The sequence below is a fragment of the Paroedura picta genome, chromosome 7, assembly GCF_049243985.1.
Source record: "Paroedura picta isolate Pp20150507F chromosome 7, Ppicta_v3.0, whole genome shotgun sequence".
Taxonomy (NCBI): domain Eukaryota; kingdom Metazoa; phylum Chordata; class Lepidosauria; order Squamata; family Gekkonidae; genus Paroedura; species Paroedura picta.
In genome coordinates this window covers 27,408,794-27,421,043 of record NC_135375.1, presented here as the reverse complement: position 1 = coordinate 27,421,043, position 12,250 = coordinate 27,408,794, and the positions used below count along the sequence as shown (strand labels likewise).

At 42.8% G+C, this 12,250-nt stretch overlaps 1 long non-coding RNA gene across 2 annotated transcripts; it reads right to left on the bottom strand.

Annotated features, from left to right (window-relative positions):
* Positions 1-268: 268 nt before the first annotated feature.
* Positions 269-11,838, bottom strand: LOC143842264 (uncharacterized). 2 transcript variants are annotated; one of them, XR_013233046.1, is made up of 3 exons: positions 11,619-11,838; positions 1,090-1,223; positions 269-517 (listed from the first exon to the last, which is right to left on the bottom strand). It is a non-coding gene; the product is annotated as an uncharacterized LOC143842264 (long non-coding RNA). The 2 variants fall into 2 exon arrangements; XR_013233045.1 differs by lacking the exon at positions 11,619-11,838 and adding an exon at positions 10,950-11,359.
* Between the last annotated feature and the right edge of the window lie 412 nt (positions 11,839-12,250).

Genomic DNA, 12,250 nt, shown 5'->3' with positions numbered 1-12,250 from the left:
TACAAAAATAGTTTGCTGTGACGTATAGAGGAGCAGCAAAATAGAAGACTCTCCACATGGGTAATCAGGCTATAGCAGATTTATCAATTTGGCCAATTAAGCCTCTCAACAAAATCCCCATTTTCAGCTAAGTGGTTCTGTTTTTTCCGGGCCCATTTGTTATAAGTTGTGCCCTCGTTTCCCCAAGAACAGATGGCTCTCTAGATTTCTAGTGCTCTGTAGCAAAACAAAAGTTGTCCCGATCATGATCACATTTTTATTGGACTAATATTGCACCATCCTTGTAAAATATACTGCTGTGGGGGAGAGATGACATACAGTTTATACCTAATGCACTGATTAAAATCTGTTTTTCTTTTTTAATGAAGCTCTTAGTGTGTTGGACAAACATTTCCTGTAGATAGAGGCTCTGGACTACCACAACATTGCAGGGTTAACATGAGATTGGCCCAGCCAGTTCCTGGCACACTCCTAAGCAGATGGTCAATAAGATCAGCATAGATGTCTTTTTCATTGCCTGTAGAAGAGGTTGGAGAAAATGTTAGCTAAGCTGTAGTTTGAGTGAAGCAGTTTGCAAGACTGCCAACCCAATGAGTCTGCGGTTCATTGCTTCTGATTTAAGTAGTTTAGTAAGCCTTGTCAAATCATTAAACAAGGACAGTAACAAAAGAAACACCCCCCACACACACACACACACACACCAAAATTCAGTGAAAATAAATGGGTGAACTCAGGAATGTTCAGTCGAACAACTTTCCTAAACTAATAACTGGAAATTTAAAAAATAACCTGTGATGGCAGCAAGAGCCTTTCCAAGGACAAAACTAGAATTGCTTTAAAAAGGGAGCAGAAATGGAAATTCCCAGGACCCCAAGAGTAGTTCTAGGCTGATTCCCCAGATGATAACCTTTATGGAGGCATGAGAGGTATGTTGGGGGTATTGATGGCTTGTTGGCAATTGGCTGTTGAGATGCAGTGGTTCAGTGACACAATATCTGCTTTGCACCCTGACTTTCCCAGGTTTAATCCCCAGCAACTCCTGTTAAATCAGGTAGTAGTTCATGAGAAGGGCCTCTGCCTGGTACTTACAGAGCTGTTGCCTGTCTGAGTAGGTCAAATTCATACTTGAAACAGTGATGTGACTCTGGATACAGCAGCTTTGTGTGTCAACTGGGATCGGTTTACAGGGTCACCAACATCCACGCTTGCTCAGCATGGCCTTCCTATAAAAATAGTGGTAGAGAAATGTTGAGGAAGGATTGTCCTTAGTTTTCCATTATTGAGCATGAGATAGATTGCTCTTTATTCTTTATTGGTTTTCTATATTGTTCCTTTACCTTTATTCACATTACTTACCAAAGATGTTGATCACACACACCCTCCTCTGCTTTAAGCAGCCTAAGTCATGAACATAGTATGGCGACTCTAGTATCTTTTATTTAAGAAAAACAAAAGGATTGTTTCCCTTCCATGTTCCTCTCTGGAATTTTAAGCGTTCTTAGTGTTCACAGAGGGTGGTTTGAACCCTGTCCAAGAGCAAGATTGTATTGTCCTTCAAATTGTTGGAGCCTGACCTCTTTGTCTGCTGTTTGTGGAGGGCTGTCAGTTTGTTGGTGGTATCAGAATGAATTCTTTCTTAAATAAAAACTACCTGCTTCGTTAGCACATGAGCCTTGAAGTGGGTTCTTAATCTCTCCCAGAAGAAATCTCAAGGGGAAGGAATTTCATTTGAATTAGGAAATTTTCTTAGTAAATAGTTGCTGATAAGGCCTTACGAATATTTAGAGGACAATCTCAGCAGACTGGGGGAACTTTCCCTCAATCTAAGTGCCTAAAGGAGTGGTCTGAGTATCTCTGAAGTCTTACTTTCTAGGGCAGTTTTGAAATGAACATAGATAGCCCCCCCTCCCCATCATCAAAGATGCCTCTTGATTGTAGATTGGCTCAAAAGAACAAAATGTGGTTCAATTCTGTGTTCTCTGATTCTCCAACATCTGATTGCCTAATATTACTGATTGGTTTTAGAACGTATTATTTAAATTATATTTTTTAACAAAACTGATTGTGTTATTCATATGCTTTAACTGTTGTACACCGTCCAGAGCCAGTTTGCTAGAAGGATGGTATAAATTGAATAAATATTCCAACAACAATAACAACAATAATAAAGCTTCCACCCCAGCCAGTTTCACAGCAGCTAAACGTCATATCTTTTGCCACCAATGGAGTCAATCAAATTAAAACCAGTTTTGCCATTGACCTTAATGGGATGTGTATTGTACCGTAAGAGTAGTCATACTATAGGTTACTAATCTTTCACACTGTTTCTCTGTTTAAATTATTAAAAATAGGATTGGCAGCCTTAGACCAATATCTCCTCATTCTAAAAATGGCAATATTTCACAGATGATGGCCATTATTCTTTCCCTCTTCCTTTATTACCTAAATCCAGAGTACCTTAATTTTTGTTCGGCGCAACAGAAACATACTTCTTTTTGAGGTTTCCATTAGTTTCCCCATTCCATTATTGACCATATCCATCTATATAATCCTTTAAAGATATGCATTTTAAATTCCCTCCGTTCTCATTCTTTTCCAGATTTTATTAACTTTAATGCACAGATTCTCACCCTGCTCTTTGGCACAGATATAGAAAAGCTGGTGTGTGCACATAGATACCTATGTAGTAATATAGATACTGTGCATGATTTAGTAAGGCATTGCTCCAAACATAAACTCATCCCAGAGGACTAAGGCCTTTTATACACTGGTGTTTTCCTTCACTTTTATCATGCATTCCCACTGGGTGTATTTTTCCATTCTGTATGACAGCTCATTTTCACTACATCGAGCGATCTTTTTGTTTCTGCATGGATTTGAATTATCATCTAAAGTGGCATCAGAAGCTACTTTGGTTTGTCTCTATGTGTCTTTCAAAAAGATATATCATGGGATTTTTGCATGTCATATGGATGCAATAAAGAACAAAATAATGTGACGCTGTTTTGCAGGTGGCATACTGATGCAATCTAATTCTTGACATTCTGTAGGATCTTCCACAACAGAATCACAGTCAACATGACCAATAGGGCCAAGCTTTCAGCTTCTGTTGCAAGAACAGTAGCTATTAATAGTCCTAGATTATTTATGGTGAAACTGAGGCACACAAACAATTACTCAGAACATCAGTAAGACTTACAGCACATTATGGGAAGTATCTAAAATCAGGATTACCAGCTATGTGTTGGGAAATTCCTGGAAGAGGGTGAAGCCTGGGGAGGGCAAGGTTTGCGAAGGGGAGGGACCTTGATTAAAAATTTGGTCTACATGGAGTAACAAAAAGTTTCATAGAACGCATAGAATGTGAAAATAGTATTGTAATATATATATTTTAATTTCAACATAAGTACAATTGGCCAGGTACCCCCAGATGTCCCTCCAAAAGTGGGACAATCTGGTCACCTTACACCAGAGGCATGTCAACCCTACCTAAAATCAAATCTGGGGCATCTCTTTTCCCATGACAATAGATAATGCTCCTCCTTAGAACAACATTTAATGTACTTCCACTATCAAAGTGGTGACAACCTAATAGGATTTTCCAGATCACCATGATAGTTCCATAATGAAGCACAATCATGTTTGTGGAATCTTTCCGTTCTCTGTCTATGACGTGCAAGTTGGGTTTCAGTAGGACCCTCCAGAGGGAATAATGGATGTCACAGTGAAGGAGTTTCATTTCATCTCATGGTAGGACACATGTCTTCCCTAAAATCAGTTGAATAGTTGAGAATCTTGGATAGCTCTGCTTTTATTCCATAGTTTAAATCAGTCTCTGTTCCCTGTAATGACAAGGCTAGGTTTGATATTGTATGCAGAAAGGAAATTTGAAATGAATCCTACCAAGCTTTCCACTAGATGGATTTCCTCTCCATGCTGCAGCCCCTGGTGTCCCATGACTGTAGCCTCTTTCTTGGTCAAAAGGAACTCCTGCCTCTCTGTTTGGCAGTGGGAAAGGTGGTAAGATCCAACCCATTGGTTAGAGCCAAAGGAAAATTATTCCACTAGGAAGAATGGAACTTCCTCCCAGTCCTCCAAATGTTGTTCCGGAGGATAATGGCCCCTCAGACATAATGAGGTGTGAAGCGGGGGGTCTGTCATAGGAAGGGGAATTGGCAAAAGTCACCCCCTTCCTGATAGCAGAAAGCAGCCTTTGGATTCATCCCATTCATTTTAGATCTCTAGTCCTCCCACCCCCTCCACTGAATGATTCTGTGGTAATGACTCAGGATGCTGATTACGTGGGGGTAGCCATACAAATGCTGTCTCTTGGACACCATATCTAGCTGCACAACCCTAAAGGTATGAGCTGACTCAAAATTTCCACCTTACTGGGAACTGATTCCTGAATTCCATGATACTGGTTTTTATAGTCTCCTTCTTATAAACTTAGTCAAACATTTTGGTCTTAATTCATAGAATTTATGTTCAAGTGTCCCTTTCTCTTTCACAAAATCTGTCTTTATGCCTTCTGAGCATGTAATTTTGGAGCCAACTGTATTTGCCTTCTAATTTGTTGGTCATCTTGCTGGGCTATCACTGCTTCTCCCACTCCAAAATAATCTTGTTTGATGTTAAACCTGTCCTTTAATTTTACTCTTCAGCTACCTTGATGTACATTTATAGCATCACCAGAATAACAGCGGCAGCAGCTGCAACAGGCAATTCAGACCTTTTATCGCTGACTTTTCAGCCTTCTCTTATGTTTCAGGGCATTCAGTGATGGGAACATTGCACTGATTTCTATCCCTCTCTCCCAGTTGGGAGTCAAAGCAGCTTTTGGCATATCATTTGTCCTCTCTTCCATTTTCTTACAACAACTCTGTGAGGGTAGGTCAGGCTGAGAGCCGGTGAAGGGCCCAAGGACCCAAGCCACGTATAGCCTTAAAGGTCAAAACTAAAACCTTCAACTTGATCTGGAAACATATAGGTAACCAGTATGGTTATCACAGCACAGGCTGGATATGAGCCCTCCAAGGTGTTCTAGTGAGGATCCTCACAGCTGCTATTTCGGGATCAAGGATAAGAGCAGGCCCAAATAGAGCATGTACAGAAGTCTAACCAGGAGGCAACCATTGCATGGATCACTGTGGCAAAGTGTTCCAGGGACAGGTAGGGCTCTAGTAGCCATACTTGGCATAGATTTAAAAAACACCATCCAGGCTACATTCATGATCTGAGCCTTCATGGAAAGAGAGGCATCAAAAGTCACACCCAAGTTCTTGGTGCCGGTGTCAATTGCACCCCGTTCAGGCATGGGATACACACTGCCTGATCCTGCCCCTTTTTGCCCAGCCACAGGACCTCCATTTTGGAGGGGTTGAGTTTCAGGCAACTCTGCCTGAGCCATCCAGCCACTGCTTCCAAACAGCTGGCAAATGGAGATGGGGGTGGGGTCTGTCTGTCCAGCAGAAAGTAGAGCTAGGTGTCATCTGCATATCCCTAACATCCCAGCCCAAAGCCCCATGCCAGCTGTGTTAGAGGGTACATATAGATGTTAAAAAGTGTGTGGGGGGAGAGTATCACCCCTTGGGGAACCCCACATGGGAGCAACACAGGGACTGACAATTCCTCCCCCACTGCCACCCTTTGCAACTGGTTCTGGAGAATGGAGACCAGCCACTTTAAGGTGGTACCCCTAATTCCGGTCACATCAAGGCAGTGGGCCAACAGCTTGTGGTTGACCACATCAAATGCAGCCGACAGGTCTAACGAGGATGGCTGAACCACTCTGAACCCCTCCAGACCGGGGCTATCAAGAAACCCCAGGGTTGAGAAAGCCTGCTTTAAATTGTCATTTACTTAGCTTGAGTATAAATCTGTCTCTGGGAGAATGGAAGTCCATTTTCTTTCAGATACCATTCTGTTGACGTTTATATGATTCTATGATTCTATGATTCTATGATTCTATATGCTGATGGCTCTCAGTCATTGCTATATTTTGTGGACCATCGGTTGAACCTTGATGCTGTATGAACTGTTTGTTCGATCTCTATTTTGCTGTGTTCTTCATTCTGTTTATATGGCTTATTTTCATATTCGACACGTTTTTGTATTCTGTAAGCTTCCTTGAAGGCTTTTAAAAGGGGAAGTTTGGACAGAATGTATTTCAATTATTCAACACTAGAGATTTCTGCCAGGTTTTATAAACTACTCATGTGGAGCCACTCTCTTTGCTGACGTAAGAGGATCAGAATACAAGACAGATAAAAGATCCATGTCCAGATCTCAAATGTCATTACATTTTGGTAAAAAAACTACTTGGGACAGAAGCACCAGGAGACATCAGGAATCCTGCCTTCCTTGTCATTTCCTGATTTAGGATGGCACAGTCTGGCCTGGCAGTGACAAAATTGGTTGCCAGTTTGCTTCTGGATCAAGTTCAAGCTCTTGGTTTTGACCTTTAAGGCTATATGCAGCCTGGGTCCTGCCCATCTGAGGGACTGCTTATCTGCCTATGCCCTCCTCAGGACCCTTTGTTCTGTGGGTGGTTCTTGGCCTCCGGGACATCTGCCTGGCCTCGACTAGGACAAGGGCCTTTTCAGCCCTGGCCCCAACCTGGTGGAATGAGCTCCTGGAAGAGCTAAGGGCCCTGACGGAACTATCCAGGTTCTGCAGGGGTGTAAGACAGAGCTCTTCCGCCAGGCGTATGGTTGAGGCTGGGATGGGGGGTGACTGGAATTAAGATCCCTATGTTGCCCTATGTCAAACCAGTGAATTTATATTTGTGTGACTCTGTAAGGCCATGCCATCAGCCAGGCTGGAACAGCTGAGTTGGGTTTCTGAGCCAGTAGAGTTACACCGCCTTCGGGATACTACACATATTATTGATTTTGTATTATTGTATTTTGTATTGTGCAGAGAATACTGAATTGTATTTTACGGATTTTAATGTTTTAAGGCGTTTAATGGGGATTCTGTGATTGTGCTTTATATTGTAAGCTGCCGCGAGGCCACATTGTCGTTAGCGGTGGGCTATCTATCTATCTATCTATCTATCTATCTATCTATCTATCTATCTATCTATCTATCTATCTATCTATCTATCTATCTATCTATCTATCTATCTATCTATCTATCTATCTATCTATCTATCCATCATTTGTTCATTTGTTCATTTGTTCATTTGTTCATTTGTTCATTTGTTCATTTATTTATTTATTTATTTATTTATTTATTTATTTATTTATTTATTTATTTATTTATTTATTTATTTATTTATTTATTTTATTATGAGCCTCTTGTGGCGCAGAGTGGTAAGGCAGCGATATGCTGTCTGGAGCTGTCTGCCCATGAGGTTGGGAGTTCAATCCCAGCAGCCGGCTCAAGGTTGACTCAGCCTTCCATCCTTCCGAGGTCGGTAAAATGAGTACCCAGCTTGCTTGCTGGGGGGTAAACGGTAATGACTGGGGAAGGCACTGGCAAACCACCCGTATTGAGTCTGCCATGAAAACGCTAGAGGGCGTCACCCCAAGGGTCAGACATGACTCGGTGCTTGCACAGGGGATACCTTTACCTTTACCTTATTTATTTATTTATTTATTTATTTATTTATTTATTTATTTATTTATTTATTTATTTATTTATTTATTTATTTATTTATTGTTGCCCTTCCCTACAGCTCTGGGCAGTTTACATAAATCAATTAAAGTATAAATAAATGAATGAATAAATACATACATACATACACAAACAAACAAACAAACAAACAAACATGGGGAAATGTATGTTTTTCAGGTCAGGCAAACAACATGAAGGGGGGCAGTATTTACATCAGGAAAAGGGTGTCAGGAGAAAAAGTCATCCTCTCTTACACACCTCCACATTCCTGAACCAATTCACACTGTAGTGGGGTTGCCAGATCCCATCTGAACACTGGGAAGGGATGAGAAAGTTGGGTTGCTAAGCTCCAGGTTGAGAAATTCCTGGAGATTTGGGGATGGAGCCCCGGGAGGATAGGGACCTCAGTGGGGTACAAGGAGGGTATAAGTAGACCCTCCAAAACAATCTATTTTCTCCAGAGTAACTGATATCTGCAGTCAATTGTGATACTAGGAAATCACCAGGTCCCACCTGGAGGCTGGCATCCCTACCCTGCTATTTTAAAAAGTTTAAAGAGACAAGATCTCTACCCTTCAAGCACTTGCCTGGTTATGCTCTTTGATTCACAATCTGTTTGAAAGAGTTAAGGCAGATACGAGGCTGGCACGAACCCACTAAGCTAATTATAGAAAGCTGACTTTTTCTCCATTTTGTCAAAATGAAACAAACGTTCTTTCCAGCCAGTAAGTCTTTGGGAGGAAAAAGCCTCCCACTTTTACTAATGCAGGAGCGAGTGAGCTAATCATTTTTTTATTGTAGAGATTTTTGAAAAGGCTTATGGAAGTGTCCTTCTTTCTTCTATGAGTCCTCAGGGAACTTGACTACAAAATATGAGCACTTAGAAAAGGGGGGGGGAATGTTCCATCTTGTTTAACTTTACACTGAAAAATTGTTGTGCGTTCCTCCCTGAAGCTCTGAGAAGGAAAAAGTTCTTCTCCCCCAGAAATCTCAAGGGTCTGTTACCTTCGAAAGAAAAGGCAAATTATGATTGATACTAAGCAACAAAATGATTTACATTGCTGGAAATAGATTTAGTTCCTGAGGATTCAGCCGTTTCCTTTTAGCAATACGTGGTTGAAGGTGTTGTGCTACTTATTTTTGAATGCTGCTGTTCTTCCTCTCTCCTTCAGTCTGCTGGGAGAAAATCAGCATGGCTTCTGCCAAGGGAAGCCCTGCCTCAAACTTTTGAGTTGGTGAAGGGGGATCTAGTAGGCATCACTTACTTGGACTTCCAAAAGTCTTTGACAAGGTGCCTGACCAAAGGTTCTTGAGTAAGCTGAACAGTCATGAGACAAAATGGCAATCCTGTAATGAGGATTAAAAATTGACTAAACAAGAAGACAGTTAAATGGACAGTTCTTGCAATGGAGGGAAGTGAGCCGTGGGGTCCCAGTAGGACTGGTAAAGGAGCTAGAGCAATTTAATTTGTTCACAAATTATTTGGAGTAGGGACTAAGCCGTGTAGTAGCCAGGTTTGCAGGTGGTATTAAATTATTCAAGATGGTGAATATCAAAGGTGATTGTGAAGAGTGACAGGTGGCTATCTTTGAACTGGGTGAGTGGACAACAACATGGCAAATGAATTCCAACATAGGTAACTATGAGATTAGACATATCAGAAGGGAGAAAATCCTCATTGTAAAGATATGCGGATGGGATCTGAACTGAGACTGAGGTTTTTAAAGTGAGCTTGGGGGTGTAGCAGAAAAATGTTGACCCAATTTATGGCACTGGGAGAAAAGGCTAACAGCATGCTAGCAATTATTATGAAAGGGTCTGAAAAGAAAATGAACAATATTGTGAGGCCATTGTACAGAGCTATGGTGTGGCTTTATCTGTTCCATTTAATATTTTTGGTAAAGCCCAGGAGGAGGAGCCGGTCTCATGGCTTAAGTGCCACTCAGCGCTTAACACCCACTCAGGGAGGCTGTCTTGCCCCTGCAAACCGCCTCCTCCAACCGGCTTGCCTGTCTGTCCAGCAGCCAGCCAATTGCCTTCCATCCCCCGCCCCTGACCACCCCCTCCTCCTTCCACTTCCATCCGAGGCTCAGAGGCTGCAGATCCCTGCCACATGAGAGCTGCTCCTGTGGTGAGTTCCCTGCCCTGGGGCTTCCAGCCTGCAGCCTTTCCAGGACTTGGGGGGAGGGAGAGTCCATCCACAGAGTTCTTCCACTCCACCCCCCCCCCCAATCTAGTGCCCATTGTATTCCTGGATGCAATGGGCTTTGTCCCTAGTTCAGAATATTGTATGTAGTTCTTGTCATCCCATTGCAAAAATGGTATCATGAGGGTGGAAAAGGTGCAAAGGAGACCAAGATGATTAAGGGGCTAGATAGGGGGGGATGGGTCTTTCACCTGTTCTGTCCACTTCTGCTCAGCTAGGCAGGGGGCAAATGTTGCTATACCCAGGGCCGGTTTATCCATGTCGGACATGCCACAGGCCCCATGCTTCCAGTGCCCCTGTGCGGTGCCTTCTCCCCATAGATGAGGGCCATAGCCTCTCTCTTCCATTTCTGTCTTTAAGGTCACTTGGACTCTCACCCCATTTCTACTGTGGAGGGCCCCTCTGCCCCTGGTTTGGTTGCTCCTGCCCCAATTGTATTCTGCTAGACCCCTGCAAATCCATAATCTGGCCACACAAATCCTTCAACCACCCCTGGCTATGCCACAATGAAATGCTACACAGCCATTGATGTCACTAGCTGAGCATAATTTCAATGCTTTAAGAGGAGCCCTCCTACTTTTTATATCAAGCTATTCTGGGGAGGGAGGAAAAGTCAGAACAGCCTGTCTGGGGTATTTGTCCTACCTTTTATACTACACAAAGAGCTGGACACCATCCTCAAGGGTAGTGTATAGCCTACTGAAGGGTGTATCAAATGGTCCTTCATGCTCCTTTCTCTCTTACGGACCCAATATTAGAATGACACTACTGGTAGCCAAAGAACATAACGGGGAACTGGGGAGTTTGGTCTTCTCATTCTGCTTTTTCCTCTCAAGTGGTCCATTGTCTGCCTAGTTTCTGACCACCCTCATCTGGAACGAAGGCTACAATTGCAGGCAATCCCAGGCAAAGGTGCGGAAGATTCCCAGCACGCTTGCATTCCTGCGGGCAACGTTCCAATTTGACGGCAGTGTTAGTGTGCAAAGACTGATGAAGTCCCTTCGGCATATTAGCACTGACAGCCTGCCAGAAGAAAAGGAACAGCTGGCTCGGTCTTGTGCCTTCAACAGCAGCACAATGTGCAGAAATCAGCAGGTAGAACTTCACAGCATGACAGCCTTACCTCTTGCCAAGGTCAACAGCCAGGGGCTGTGTATATGACAGCTCCGGTGCCATGTTGAAAAACTGGCAGTCTTCACAAAGCTGTTGCCAGTCCTCTCCCCCACCTCTCTCCGCATAGGCACCATAAAATACTAGATCTGGCTGCATCCGGCCAGGCACATCATGGACACGTGCATACGATTTTCTATCCATCGTTGCAATTGCAAGAGGCACAATCAAAAAAAAATTCCTGGGATAATGCTGCTTTCTGGCCTTAAAGCAAGGTCGTTTTGTAGCACCAGAACGGAAGAAAACAGAATGATTTGGAGAAGGAGTTCCATATTAAGGAAAGACCAGGCTTTTGTTGTGTCAGGTTTCAGCTGGTGTCAGAATACAATGTGTGACTTGTGTATCCTTTGATCATTTAACGATCCATTAATTCCGGAAGGGCTCCAGCCTTTGGAGGCTCAGTTGCCCCGAATGCTGAATCCTGTTTGAAAGCATCACGGCTGAACAAAGGTTAGTGTAAAGCACAAAACCTGCACATTCCATACTTTACAACTGTAGTGCGATACTATCTACTAGCTAAACAGTGATTACAGAGTGCAAATGACAGTGATAAATGCTACACAAATGGAAGGCTATGAAATTAAATTTCAGACTCATATGCCAAAATTTCCCCCCAGTTTACCTTCTGACTGCATCCCATCCCCCACAGCTTTTGTCCTGGCAAGTCTCATGTCCTTCAGCACAGCTTTTGTGTGGCCAAAAGGGGGACCTCCTCCTCCTCCTCTTCCCATTCTCATGAGTAGGAAAGTTGGTTGGATCAAACTTTCTAAGTAGCTCAAATCTCAGCGTTGGGGCCGATATTTTCTTGACTCCTCATTCTCCTTTTTCAAATCTATCCTGGATTCAAGCTGAAACAATTAAGCAGAATAAGTACAATTTAGAATCACTTGTTTGAATGTGTCATTTTTTTGTGCTCTGAATATTGATTTAGATCCCACTGAAAAGTACCACCTATCCATCGGCCTCCTCAGCCCACCTCATCTATTGCAGCTCCTGCCCTTCAGATGGACATAATGAATTTTGGGGAAAGGCTTCTCTCACTTGAAACCCTGGAGTGCTGCTGCTAGTCAGAGTAGACCAAGCTCAATGGAACAACGGCTTGACTCAGAGTTAAACAGTCTATCCCTTTTCATCTCCACTACATGATTAGCACAGGCAAATCATACATTGTAGGGATGTTGGTGAATCCATAGGTAACCTGATTTAGTTATCTCGGTCCTTACCATATCTATAGATCATCTGTAGAGTCTACAC